This window comes from Lepisosteus oculatus, chromosome 14, assembly GCF_040954835.1.
Source record: "Lepisosteus oculatus isolate fLepOcu1 chromosome 14, fLepOcu1.hap2, whole genome shotgun sequence".
In the NCBI taxonomy this organism is placed as follows: Eukaryota; Metazoa; Chordata; class Actinopteri; order Semionotiformes; family Lepisosteidae; genus Lepisosteus; species Lepisosteus oculatus.
The window spans coordinates 33606181-33610941 of NC_090709.1; the positions used below are offsets into that span (position 1 = coordinate 33606181).

A 4761-nucleotide genomic window follows, 5' to 3' on the forward strand; every position below is an offset into this window, starting at 1 on the left:
AACTTTTGTCTGTTAGATGGGCACAGACATCATGAACAATTTCCCGGATATTCCAACATACATCGAAATAAACAGCAGCGCCAAAGAAATAAGAAAGTTGCGGAAAGACCTGTCAATCAGAATTCTTGAAGCTTCAGGTATTTTATTATTTGATCCTCATTGCCTACGTTTATTGGAGTATGTTGTTTTCCTGAAGCATGTTCTGTCTCTGTAACAAGTCTGAATGAAAAAGATTCTCAATTTATTTATATGCAGAACTCATTTGGGTGTTCTTTTTGTACTATATAACACAGTGATGAAAAGTTAATTAAATCACATTTCACACAGTTAAAATTCAATGACACTTTGGCCTTCGTCGTGGTTGACACAACCATTGTCTGGGAAAAGTGTGGGTCTAAATTGCCCATAAGGCAGCAAGCTGGTTGAACATAACTGTGTTATCATGTGCCCCCTTAAAATCATAGCAACACAAGCTGACGCAAAAAAGGGTAACAGGTGTTGACAGGAGTATTCTGAGACATGACAATGTGCGGTTTAAGAAGCAGTAGAACACCTAATCAGGAAAGTGCATACGAAAAGGTCTCTATCAAACTGTCTTCAATTATGCAACAATGATCTGTAGATAACATTGGAAAAATCAGTCTATTTGGCATGTTTATTATAGCTCCTCTCCAGGACATGTGCCTGATGTATGGAGAAACACCGGTGCGGCAGACAAACTGGGTAAGTGAACATCATCTCTATCTGTATGTGTAATGTACACACATACTAACAAAACATACCATTGAAATGTGATAGCTGAACTGATATAAGGTTTACTGTCCGTGTAGATTCAGTGTGACAGTTGTGAAAACTGGTTCCATGAATTGTGCATCTCAAAAGAAGAGTATGAAAGCGCAAAGAATGAAGTATCATGGATATGTACATTTTGCCAACCCCAGTTTGGTGAGTATGCTCTGCATGCAAACTATCACTATGAAAGGGTTTTTTAAGCAGGACATGTAGTTTTAGATTCAGCAGAAACATAGGATGACATATTTCAGTGGACGTTATAATTGTTTGTTATTGTTAAGAAGTTTGGATTGCAGGCTTGTCTTCTGGCATTAATGGTTCTATAAATTAGAGATAACTTTTAAAAAAACACACCAAAGAAGGCACACATAAAAGATTACTGATAATCTGTGCAATTTATTACATGACACAGACATCTCAAAGATAGAATTACTGTGTCAGATTAATGATTAGACATGGATGCATCAAATCACTTACTAGGTTTCTTTCCAATAGTATAGAAACAAAGACACGACCATGAACACCTAAAAGAGCTTGCCATTTAGCACAGAAACAATATAATGTCTTGCTGTAAAAACACAAAGTAAGAAAAAAGGAGTTTGATTAGGAGAGATCTGGCAAATTGTGCAAATACCTAGATCTTGATCTGTGACCCATTTATACTCCTTGGATCCTTTGCAGTTCATAACCCTTCTTACGGTTTTATATTTCAGGCACTGTTGATGAGTGAGCATCCACCCCCTACTCCCAAGAATTACATAATAGACATGTTGGAAACTCAACAAGACTGTCAATGTGTTCTCAGCAGAATTCACCTCCAAAAGACACGTAAGTACAAGTTTCAATATCCCCCCAAAATTTATCTTGGGTAAGAGTAAACTTTCGTACACTTTGCCAAAAAATAATGAAAAACACTAGAACACAAAATCACTAGAAACCATTTGTTATCTATTGCCAGAAACCAAACAAAGTCTGTATGAAAACAGTAAAAAAGTTAATCATGTTAACACACTGTTAACATCACTGTAGTAGTGCAAACAAATGTAAATCGACAGTATGTCAACATGAAATGATTTCCAGATAAAATTGTATCCATCCTAGAAAGATAGATTAATCAAGAAATTCCACTCCGTTGTGAGAAAGATAAAAGAAAACTGGCTTCTATCAAATAGAAGTGTATCTAGGGTGATTTCTTATTATTAGGTTTCCAAAACAGTACCCTATCTACCTTCAGACGGGGCACAGTGCTAAAAGGATTCTAACCGGAACAACAAAACACAATCGCATCATCAAAGTCCGAACCCCACCGGCTTTCAATATCGTACCATGTACATCTCCAGGAGTGGAGACTCATCAAAAAGAACAGCCTAGAACCAAAGTGATACCACAGTGACTTTTCTTACAGTAACGTTAAGGTAGTTGTAGGATGCTGTCTAGATCGATGAACAGATTACGTTAACAATAGCAAGCAGGTAGCAGAGCTAGCTGTTCTGCTTCCTATGGTCATATTGAGCATTTAGGCACACAGCCCCTAAATTGTGGAAATATATGTCAGACCTTTTTAAGGATGCCCCATACCTACAAGTATATTTATCAATGCTGTAGTCTTCTACATCGTCTCTGTAGTCTTCTTTATCCCGAGTGATCTAATTCTTTAGGAGGTGCAGAAACATAGATATCAAGTGGGTAAGTAGACAACCAAGTTGCAATTGTTTTTTCTGTGTCTAACCCATTTATTTTTCTCCACACCATTCCTCCCACTGTTCTCTCTTCGGTGCCTTTGGTTGATATTGAGCTCCGTCCCCCATGACAAGGGATCCTCCTGGATTACTGAAGCAAGGAACCCAGCCTACAAAACTCAAGATCCTGTACTGCTCAACCCAGTGGATGGGACACACTCAACATTAACATCTAGTCTCACATAATATATGAAATAGAATTCACCGTGTCAATCTGCATGGTTGTGCATGTGAACTGTTTCTAGTAACTACTTGTCATATACAGCCAGGACCTGGAGGGGAGGTCAACCATCAGGCCTTGGACCCCCAGAGATTATTTTTCTCCTTTGGAGTTTTTTGTTTTTCTCTCCTTCGTGCCTGATGGCTACACAGTCACATCATCAAGACTGCATACCACACCTTCATTGTGATTACAGATATAGCTTATTTAAAATGTGAAATTAGGAAAAAACTAAAACAAAACAAGGGAAATAAAAAGAATGTAAAATCTAAAATTTTCAGATGTTGTGATGAAGCTTTTGACTCATGAATAGCACCCCCTATCCCAGTGTATTACCTGTAGTGTAATCTTCAGAAAATCATAAAAAAATAAAGAAAGGGGCCACAGCCACAACAAGGTTGTATGAGGTTCGGGGGGCTGTCTGGTGTGTAAAACACTTGGTTGTAGCATTGTGAATGTTGTGCTTCAAATGCTATTGAGTCATGAAGAGGACCTCCCTATCCCAGTGTATTGCGTGTCTAATAGGTGCCGTATTGAAAAAATCATAACAAAAACTGAAAGAGGTTTCACAACCCAAAGCAAGGCTGGGAAAGGTCAGAGGACCTGCTTAGTGTGTAAAACACTTACTTGCAGCATTGTGGGTGCTGTGGTTTAAATGCTATTGGCTTGTGAACAGCATCCCCCTATCCTAGTGCACAGTGCCACATTCAATAAAACCATGAGAAAAAGAGATTCACAACCCAAAGCTCTCCCAGTCTTCTGTGTAAACAATCATGGACATCATGATTTGAACATCATGGGTGCTGTTTTTAAAAAGCTGTTGAGTAAAGAACAGGAATTTTCTTGCAGAATGAAAACAGGAAATAAAGAAAGGGTTTCAGAAATAAAACAAAGCTTTATTCCCGTGCTGACAGTCTGGGTAATTGGAAACTGCTGTTCTGCTTCCTATGGTCATATATGGGTTTTTCGCATGAAACTCTATTGAGCAGTATTTCTGCGGAGTGAACGTATGTATGTATACAGCGGTCCCCCAGTGTTCCAGATGGTGCGTAATTGCGCATCAATCAAAACCCCGAGTGTCAGGAAAGAATAATAAGCTCACTGATATGTTTATTTCAAAGTCGTGGTCTTTAAAATGCATTTGGTTTAAAGGCGTTCTGTGTTATATGATATGTGATATGGACACAAGAATATTCGTGCGTGGAATAAAAAGACAAACTGAAGGCTGTGAGAACATTCACAATGTACTTTATACACAGAGCAATTGTATATACAAAGCAATTGTTTCATAAAAACGCTACAGGCGTGCCAAAATCGTTTTCGTACTTCAAGCTAACTTTACCCCGGTGAAAGTTACAGACAGGCTCCACTCTTTTGTTGTGATGTCATTTTAATTAATGTTAGCTGTGATTAGGTGTCGTTTTTGTCTCTTTTAACTTAAGAGTTAAAGAGTTTAAGAGTCTGCTCCTTTCTTCCTGGTATAGAAATAACATGTTCCATGTTTACAACCACCACTATAAATTATTTGGTCAGCTCTAACGCCTGTCTGCGTTGACAAGGCATCTCAAAATGACATATTAAATAAGAACACGATCCTTCCGGTTACCATTCCTGTGGTTGGAGCGTTGTTTCGCCCTTTTTCGTTCTTCTACAATATTTACAGACAGGGCTTTATCACTGGAGTTGTACAGAAGAAGTGTGCATCAGTACTGCTGTTGTTCTATGCGTAGTTTAACCGAGATCACTTAAAAGATGCAAAAAGCTTTCAAAGAAAACAGAATTGAAAGACAGTAGAGTAAGGAGGTAAAAAAGCACTCCCCCGTCGAGGAATTAACCACCGTCGCCCATGTGACTGGATATAAAAATAACTGATTCGTTTTTGCCCAGTCTCTGGAAGCTTCAATGCGATTATTTTTCCTTCCTTATTTCTTCATTCCCATGAATTTACTCTGTAGTAGAGGAAACACGAAAGTGGGAAATTGTAGGCATTCTCCATTAGCACACAGCACC

General features: G+C 38.4%; 1 long non-coding RNA gene across 1 annotated transcript; it reads left to right on the forward strand.

Annotated features, from left to right (window-relative positions):
- Nucleotides 1–662: 662 nt before the first annotated feature.
- On the forward strand, nt 663–1592 carry LOC138242384 (uncharacterized). The gene is made up of 3 exons (XR_011191538.1): nt 663–723; nt 831–945; nt 1506–1592. It is a non-coding gene; the product is annotated as an uncharacterized lncRNA (long non-coding RNA).
- The last annotated feature ends 3169 nt before the right edge of the window (nt 1593–4761 follow it).